General features: G+C 41.5%; 1 pseudogene; it reads left to right on the forward strand.

The window, feature by feature from the left end:
* The first annotated feature begins 885 nt into the window (after positions 1–885).
* LOC129517947 (integral membrane protein GPR137-like) lies at positions 886–1,764 on the forward strand (annotated as a pseudogene).
* Positions 1,765–9,886: the final 8,122 nt, after the last annotated feature.

Raw genomic sequence — 9,886 nt, forward strand, 5'->3', positions numbered from 1 at the left:
CAGAGAGCAGATAGATGGTTCTTGCTTTTTTATCCAGTTTGAAACCCTGCGTCTTTTGATGGGATCATTTAGCCCATTCACATTCAGAGTAACTATTGAAAGATATGAATTTAGTGTCATCATAATACCTATTCAGTCCCCATTTTGTGGATTTTTTCTTGGGGCTTCCCCTTTCTTTTACAATATCCCCATAATATTTATTGCAGAGGTGGTTTGGTGGTCACATAGTCTCAGTTTCTGCCTATCTTGAAAGCTCTTTCTCTCTCCTTCTATTATGAATGAGATAAAGTATTCTTGGCTGCATGTTCTTCTCATTTAGGACTCTAAATATATCATGCCAGTCCTTTCTAGCCTGTCAGGTGTCTGTGGAGTGGTCTGTGGTTAAACTGATATTTCTCCCCATATAAGTTAAGAATCTCTTGTTTCTCACTGCTTTAAGGATTTTCCTTTATCTTTCGAATTTGCAAGTTTCACTATTAAACGTTCACTATTAAACATTGAGGTATTAAATGGTTTTTATTGATTTTGGGGGGACCTCTATTATCTGAATGCCTGTTTCCCTCCCCAAATTAGGGAAGTTCTCAGCTATGATTTGTTCAAATATACTTTCTAGCCCTCTTTCCCTCTCAGCCTCTACTGGAACCCCAATTATACGTAGATTCTTTCTTCTCAGGCTATCATTTATTTCCCTAAGCCTTTCCTCAAGGTCTCTTAATTGTTTTTTCTCTTTTTTTCCTCAGCTTCCTTCCTTACTGTCACCTTGTCTTTATGTCACTCCCTCTTTCTTCCACCTCATTAACTCTAGCAGTTGGGACATCCAGTCTGAATTGCATCTCATTTAATTTATTTTTATTTTCAGCCTGACTATATCTCAATTCCTCAGTAATGAAGTCTTTAGAGTCCTTTATGCTTTTTTCCAGAGCAACCTTTGCCCAGGTTGTGTTCAAGGCCAAGGTGAAGCACTGAGATGAGCTGAGGCTTGCTGGCTGTCCAAGGGGCCTTCGTGGGGGCCTCGCTGCTTGTTCTGTGGGTGCATGTGCTGTGTGCTGTGCTGTCCCACCGGCGCCGGGCACAGCCCTGGGCCCTCCTGCTGGTATGAGTCCTGGTGAGCGACTCTCTCTTTGTTATCTGTGCCCTCTCTCTTGCTGCCTGCCTCTGCCTTGTTGCCCTGCATGCACCCTCCACCAGCATCTACCTGGAGGCCAAGGGGACCAGTGCGTGCCAGGCAGCTGTGATGAGTGGTGCCATGGTCCTGCTGTATGCCAGCTGGGCCTGCTACAACCTGGCAGCCCTGGCCTTGGCCCCCCAGAGACAGCTGGATGCCTTTGATTATGATTGGTATGTCTCTGACCAGGCAGACCTGGTGAATGATTTGAGAGAACAAAGGATACCTGGTGTTTGGCCTCATCCTCTTTGTGTGGGAGCTGCTGCCCACCACCCTGCTGGTGGGCTTTTTTCCGGGGCACCGGCCCCCACAGGGCCTGAGCATCAGTCACATCCTCAATGGGCAGGCCTTTGTTTCCCGTTCTTAGTTCTTTGACCAGGCTGGAACATTATGAGGATGAGGGATGCTCCTGGGAGCATGATCACTGTGAAAGCACCAGCATGTCAGGCAGCCTAGGTTCTGGCAGCTGGTACGACACCATTGGGTGGGAGCCAGGCTGGTGTGGGGGCAGCCAGACACAGACCACTCTGCTGCTCTTCTCCCAGGTGCTGGGACCAGGTGGCCACCACCAAAGTCTCTATTCCACCCCACAGACATGATCCCCTTCCCTTCTCCCCTAGAACACCCAGACCCCAGTCCTCCCAACCCAGGCCCCCGTGCCAAGTTCACCAGCCGCTTCTTGCCCAAGATCATGGGAGACTGTGGCTGCCTCTTCCCCTGGCTTGCTAGTTGCTACTCCTGTCATAGTGAGCTTGTGCTATCCCCCCAAGGGGATGTGGCTCTGGCTGCCAGATGCCCACAGCACCTTGGCATGACCTGCGCCACCTCTATTTCTACACTGGAGCCAGCTGCTTCTCCTGCACCTGCCACTCAATAAACAGTGCCTGTGCCCCTCAAAAAAAATATTTCACCACCTAACTGACTGTGGTCCCAAATGTCCCAGAGGGTTGTGGTGCTCCAGCCCTTTACTGATACTGGACTGCAGTTTGTGGTGAGCTTTCCCCCAGGTGCACCTCTTCTAATGGTGACTCTGGGAATCTTGAGACATCACTACCCCTCCTGGGATTTTGCCTAATTTTTCTGCTAAGCACTTCTCCTTCCGGGAAAATTCCGGCATGGATTTTTAAAGTTCCCCCTTCTCTAGGGCTGGGATTTCCTGTCCTGGAGGCTTTCACTGCTTGGCTTTAGCTCTGCTACTCATGGTGCCCCTCCCAGACTTTATTCTTTTTTATTTATTTATTTTTTCTGCCTTTCTATCTTGTTAGAAGCAAAAACTTTTCTATCTGTAGTGTTCTAGCTGTTCTCTCTTTAAATCTCAGGTTGAATTCGTAGGTATTCAGGATGTTTTGAAAGTTATGTATGTAAGTTGGTGGGACCAGGTGAGTTGAAGATCCCTACTCTTCCACCATCTTGCCCCTCTTTCTGTGGTGATGGTTGCTATTTCTCCTCTCTCTTTTGTGATTTTATTTATTTGAGTCCTTTCTCTTCTACTTTTTTTTTCAATTTGGTTAGTGATTCACCAGTTTTATTAATTTTTGACAAAGTAACAACTTCTAGTTTCACTGATCTCTTCTACTCCTTTTTTAAAGTTTTTATACCATTAATTAATTTTTTTAAATTTTTTTCTAATGATTTTTTTCCTTTTATTCTTTCTTTTACATTTTTTATTTTTAATTTTTTTATTTTTACATTTTTTAATTGGAGTTCAATTTGCCAATATATAGCATAACACCCAGTGCTCATCCTATCAAGTGCCCCCCTCAGTGCCTGTCACCCAGTCGCCCCAACCCCTGCCCACCTCCCTTTCCATCACCCCTTGCTCGTTTCCCAGAGTTAGGAGCTCTGCCTCTCTCTCTGATATTTCCCACTCATTTTTCTCCTTTCCCCTTTATTCCCTTTCACTATTTTTTATATTCCCCAAATGAATGAGACCATATAATGTTTGTCCTTCTCAGATTGACTTATTTCACTCAGCATAATACCCTCCAGTTCCATCCATGTCGAAGCAAATCGTGGGAATTTGTAATTTCTAATATTCCATTGTATACATAGACCACATCTTCTTTATCCATTCATCTTTTGATGGACACCAAGTCTCCTTCCACAGTTTGGCTATTGTGGACATTGTTGCCTGAAACATCGGGGTGCAGGTGTCCCGAGGTTTCACTGCATCTGTATCTTTGGGGTAAATTCCTAGCAGTGCAATTGCTGGGTCATAGGGCAGATCTATTTTTAACTCTTTGAGGAACCTCCACACAGTTTTCCAGAGTGACTGCACCGGTTCACATTCCCACCAACAGTGCAAGAGGGTTCCCCTTTCTCCACATCCTCTCCAACATTTGTGGTTTTCCTGTCTTGTTATTTTCCCCCCTTCTCACTGTTGTGAGGTGGTATCTCATTGTGGCTTTGATTTGTAATTCCCTGATGGCAAGTGATGCAGAGCATTTTCTCATGTGCCTGTTGGAAATGTCTATGTCTTCCTCTGTGACATTTCTGTTCATGTCTTTTGCCCATTTCATGATTGGGTTGTTTGTTTCTTTGCTGTTGAGTTTAATAAGTTCTTTATAGATCTTGGATACTAGCCCTTTATCTGATTCGTCATTTGCAAATATATTCTCCCATTCTGTAGGTTGTCTTTGACTTTTGTGGACTGTTTTTTTTTTTCTGTGCAAAAGCTTCTTATCTTGATGAAGTCCCAATAGTTCATTTTTGCTTTTGTTTCTCTTGCCTTCATGGATGTATCTTGCAAGAAGTTACTGTGGCCAAGTTCAAAAAGGGTGTTGCCTGTGTTCTCCTCTAGGATTTTGATGGAATCTTGTCTCACATTTAGATCTTTCAGCCATTTTGAGTTTATCTTTGTGTATGGTGCAAGAGAATGGTCCAGTTTTATTCTTCTGCATGTGGATGTCCAATTTTCCCAGCACCATTTATTGAAGAGACTCTCTTTTTTCCAGTGGATAGTCCTTCCTTCTTTGTTGAAATTAGTTGACCATAAAGTTGAGGGTCTACTTCTGGATTCTCTATTCTGTTCTATTGTTCTATGTGTCTATTTTTGTGCCAGGATCACACTGTCTTGATGACCAAAGCTTTGTAGTACAACCTGAAATCTGGCATTGTGATGCCCCCAGATATGGTTTTCTTTTTTAATATTCCCCTGGCTATTTAGGGTCTTTTCTGATTCCACACAAATCTTAAAATAATTTGTTCCAACTCTCTGAAGAAAGTCCATGGTATTTTGATAGAGATTGCATGTAATATGTAAATTGCCCTGGGTAACATTGACATTTTCAAAGTATTAATTCTTCCAATCCATGAGCATGGAATATTTTTCCATCTCCTTGTGTCTTCCTCAATTTATTTCAGAAGTGTTCTGTAGTTTTTAGGGTATAGATCCTTTACATTAATTTATGATCTAATCTTTATTTCCCTTCTGGTTTCACACTTCATTTTTGTTCTTTTTCTAAATCTCTTAGGTATAAAGTGACATTACTTGTTTGAAATTTTTCTTGCCTCTTGAAGTAGGCCTGTTTGCCATATACTTCCCTTTTAGGACTGCGTTTGCTGCATCCAAGGTTTTTGACCATTTTTTTTTCATTTTCATTTGTTTGCATTTATTTTTATTATTTCTTCTTTGATTTCCTGGTTGATACATTGATTATTTAGTAGTATGTTGTTTAAAGTCCATGTATTTATGGTCTTTACAAATTTTTTTTCTTTTGATTGACTTCAAGTCTCATAGTGTGATCTGAAAAGCTGTATGGTAGTCTCTCAATCTTTTTGTACTTGCCGAGGCCTGATTTGTGACCTAGTTTGTGTTCTATTCTGGAAAAGGTCCTATGTTCACTTGAAAAAAATGTGTGTTCTAATGGTTCAGGATGAAATGTTAGGAACATATCTGTTAAGTCCACCTAGTCAAGCATATCATTCAAAGCCATTGTTTCGGGCAGGGGGTGGGGGTGAATGGGTGACGGGCACTGAGGGGGACACTTGACGGGATGAGCACTGGGTGTTATTCTGTATGTTGGTAAACTGAACACCAATAAAAATTAATTTATTATAAAAAAGCCATTGTTTCTTTGTTGATTTTTTGCTTAAATGATCTGTCCATTGATATGAGGGGAGTGATAATATACCCAGTCTTGTATTTTTATAAGTGAGTTCCATTATGAGTGTTATTAATTGTTTTATATATTTAGGTGCTCCAAAGTTGGGGGCAAAAATACTTACAATTGTTAGATTTTCTTATTCAATAATCCCCTTTATTATGATATAGTGCCCCTCTTCATCTCTTGTTACAGTCTGGCTTAAAATCTAGTTTGTCGGGATCCCTGGGTGGCGCAGCGGTTTGGCGCCTGCCTTTGGCCCGGGGCGCGATCCTGGAGACCCGGGATCGAATCCCACGTCGGGCTCCCGGTGCATGGAGCCTGCTTCTCCCTCTGCCTGTGTCTCTGCCTCTCTCTCTCTCTCTCTGTATGACTATCGTAAATAAATAAAAAAAATTTAAAAAAAATCTAGTTTGTCTGATATAAGCACTGCGACTCTGCTTTCTTTTGATGTCTATTTGCATGACAAATATTTCTACCTCCCCTTATTTTCAATCTACAGGTGTCTTTAGGTCTAAAATGAGTGTCTTCTAGGCAGCATATAGACGGGTCTTTTTTAAAAAAATCCATTCTGAATCCCTATGCCTTTTGATTGGGACATGGAGTCCATTTACATTCAGAGTAATTATTGATAGGTATGTATTTAGTGCCATCTCATCACTTGTTTTGTCATTGTTTCTGGAGATTTTCAATGTTCCTTTCTATTTTTATCATTTTTTATCTTTCCTTTACACTCAGAGTCCCCTTTAATATTTCTTGCAGGACTGCTTTAGTGGTCTTGAACTCCTTTAAATTCGTTTGTCTTGGACATTTTTTTAAATTTCATTTTTTTATTTGAAAGGGAGAGAGAGAGGACATGAGCTGAAGGAGAGCCAGAGGGAGATGGAGAAGCAGACTCCCTGCTGAGCAGGGAGCCCAGTGAGGAGCTTGATCTTGGGACTGCAGGATCATAACCTGAGCCAAAGGTAGATGCTTAACCAGCTAAGCCACAAAGGTGCCCTTGTCTGGGAAACTCGTTATCTTTCCTTTTCTTCTAAATGATAGCCTTGCTAAATAGGGTATTCTTTTTTAAATATTATTTATTCATGAGAGACAGAGAGAGAGGCAGAGACATAGGCAGAGGGAGAATCAGGCTCTCTGCAGGGAGCCCAGTGTGGGACTCAATCCCAGGAACCACAGATCATGACCTGTGCTGAAGGCAGATACTCAAGCACTGAGCCACCCAAGAGCCCCTGAATAGGATATTCTTGGCTGTAGATTTTTTCCTTTTCAGCACATTGAATATATCATGCCATTGTCTGCTGGATTACCAAATTTCTGTGGGTAGATCTGCTGCTAGTGTCATGGGTGTTTTCCCTTGTAAGTTATGGACTTCTTCCATCTTCCTGTTTTTAGGATTTTTTTCTTTATCATTATATTTTCCAAATTTAACTACAATATCTTTTGGTGTTGGCCTTCTTTTTTTTTTATTTTGATAAGAGTTCTGTGTGATTCCTGGAATTGGATGCATGTCTCCTTCCCCAGATTAGGGAAATTTTCAACTATTGTTTGCTCAAATAAACCTCTGCCCCCTTTTCTTCTTCTTCTAGGACTTCAATGATAGGAATTATGTTTGATGGAGTTCCTGAGTTTCCTAAACATACTCTCATGATCTATCGTTCTTTCTTTCCTTTCTTCAGCTTCATTATTTTTCATAATTCTGTCTCCTATATCATTTATTTGTTTCTTTACTTCTTTCTTGCCTGGGTCATTATATATATTTGAATTTGAATCTCAGTTCTTCTATTTTTCATTTTGTCTTGATTGCTTTTTAATTCTTTTATCTCTGAAGTTTAGGGTTTCCCTGATGTCTTCCATCAGGCTTGAGAAAACGCAAGCCTGGTGAATATCATTATGATTGTTGCTCTAAATTCTGGAGTAGGCATATTACTTATATCTGTTTTGATTTGACCACTGGCTGTGACTTTTTATTGTTCTCTCTTCTGGGATTAATTCTTTTCTCTTGACATTTTGGCTAGGTCTCTGTATTATTCTATGTGTTAGGAAAGCTTGTTATGTTTTCTGCTCCTGAGAGTAATGGCTTTATGAGAAAGAGGTCATATCATGTCCAGAGGTTGGTACTTCAGGAAATGTTTGTGGTTTGTGCTGATGCACTCTGGTGCTGTTTTGACACTCTACTTCTCGATCAGGACAGAAGTTGTCCTTGCCTATGGTGGGGAGTATCTGGACTTTGGTCAGGGTGTGGTGAGTTTTAACTAGGTGTGATCTAGCCTGCTTATTAAATGATATCTGGTGCTTTTTCTAGCAAAACTGAAGCTTTGTAGAACTCTATGGCTAGTAGGTTGGTGTTATGGAGAAGGGTCCTAATGCACTTGTCCTTATGCACACTTGACAAGAAAAGCAATGCCAATAATGCTCCATGGGATGGGGCTTGATATAAGCAGGTTAGGCAGCCAGTGTTGGCACTGTGCTTTTTATTGCAATTGGCTTATACTGAGAGAAAAAGGAGGGAAATGATGCCAACCAGCTCCTTTTTTTCCCTGGAGAAGGGACTCTGTGCTGGCTGCTCTCAGAGAAACCCTTAGAGAAGAGTGAATAATGTCCCCTCCTGTGTCCTAAGAATTTCTCAGATGACTGCTTTCACACTGTCATTCTCCAGGTTTCTTGCCTGCCTAGAGCAGTGAGGTGAAGTTTGGGCTCTATCTCAGCAAAGCTGGCTTATTTTTAAATCTCCAAACTTTAGGGACATAGCGTGGTGGTGACCTGTGCGCCTCTTCTGGGGGAGGGTCATGCCATGTCAGGATTGATGCAGGTTTGACCCAAAGAGGCAGTTGTACCAGAGCACAGGGCTGTGAGTTTTGGTGCAAACTAGACTAAAGGGTCAGTTTCTGGGTTAGCTTCCCTCAGCAGGTGTCTCTGTACCTATGCTAAGGAGTGGCAAAAGGAAATGGTACCCACCATCTCCTTTGTTCCTGAGGGACATCTCTATGCATATCACCTCTCTAAGATGCAAGACTGAAAAAATCTTTCCCTGTACACCTTAGGTGATTGTCAGATGGTGCTATCTGCCCCAAGGTTGTTTGCCTGCCTTCTCTCCAAAAGTGGGCAGCCCTTCAGGGCAGTATCTCAGCAAATCCCTTGGACTTCTAAAACTTCATTCTTTGGGCCCCAATGGTTGGAAAAACTAATGACATTCAATCCCTTTCATTTTCCCAACCAATGGCTTTGGGGAAGTGGTATCCTTATGCATATCCCTGTGTACTTCACTCTTTCTTGCCTTTTTCTGTGACCAGAGCTCCCTCCCCTCCAGAGCACCCATGATCTATTTTCCCCCAACAGCACAACTCTGCACTTCATACCTTCCCTTATGTGGCCTCTTCTCTCCCTCTGCTTATGTAGTTTGTTCTATCAGTCCGCAGGTTGATATCTTGGTTGTTCAGAATGTTTTGATATTTATCTAGCTTTGTTCAAGGGGCTAGGCAAGCCTAGTGTTCTCCTACTGTACTGCCATCTTAGCTTTCCACCCCAGATATACATTTTATTTTATCAGACCTAATGTGGTCTAAATCCACATTGAAGAATGAAAAACATGGGACGTGTCTTGCCCTTTAAATTAGTAGTTCTCCATTATTGTGCAGAGGAACTTTGGATTTCCTTTTTCATGATTCAATCTTTGGGTCTACAGAATTAATAAAGGGTTTCCATCACATCATTTAATTTTAATGGCCACTTTTTTTGAGGAAAGGCAATCTTGATGAGGAATGTCAATTACTCCTGCCTATTTGCTTAGTCAAGTCTCCCCCTCTATTGGTTGGTTTTAGACAGGAAAGTCATGGCAGTCTTCATATCCAGCCCATTTTAACTATTTAAAATCTTGCATCCAAGCCATATGATATGGTCACAATTACTAGAGCCCAAATGGCAGGAGGGCTTCATAGCCTGTTAGTATAGCAGAAGGCTATGTGTTATGCAGTGTTCAAATATCAGAATAAGTGCCAGGGAGTGAGGATACATTGAGCAGGGGAGACAGGAACACAAGCTAAGAGAGAGATCCTAGGATGTACCTTAGACAGAAGGAATAGATCTTCACTCAACTACATATATTTATTGAGTAGCTATTATGTGTCAAACAAGGTTCCAGGTGCTTAGGATATGGAAGAGAACAAAATACACAAAAATATCTGCTTTTTAGAGCCCACATGCCATTGAGGAAGAAAGACAATAAGGAGTAAAGCTAATAAATAGATTAATTATATTTAAACTTGAAGAAGAGAAATTATTTGGGAAAGGGAAAGGTCAAACCAAGGTGAAGGGTATCAGTAGTACTGAATGTGGAGATAGTTTACAGTATTAAATAATTTGTCAGTTCTTAGTTGATTCATTTCAAAAAATATTTGAATAAAGGGAAGGAGTAAGCCAGAGCATTTCAGGCAGAGTCTTCCAGACTAAATTAGAAGCATGCCTATTATGTACAGGAAACAGCAAGTGGACCGCTGTGGTTGTTGTGGAAAGACTGAGGGAAAGAATAGCAGATTAAGTCAGAGGAGTAATACCAAAAAGGGGGGGTGGGATTTTTACTTTTATTCTGAGTGGGAAAGGAGCCCTTGCAGAATTTTGA

The sequence above is a fragment of the Nyctereutes procyonoides genome, unplaced genomic scaffold, assembly GCF_905146905.1.
Source record: "Nyctereutes procyonoides isolate TBG_1078 unplaced genomic scaffold, NYPRO_anot_genome, whole genome shotgun sequence".
NCBI lineage: Eukaryota > Metazoa > Chordata > Mammalia > Carnivora > Canidae > Nyctereutes > Nyctereutes procyonoides.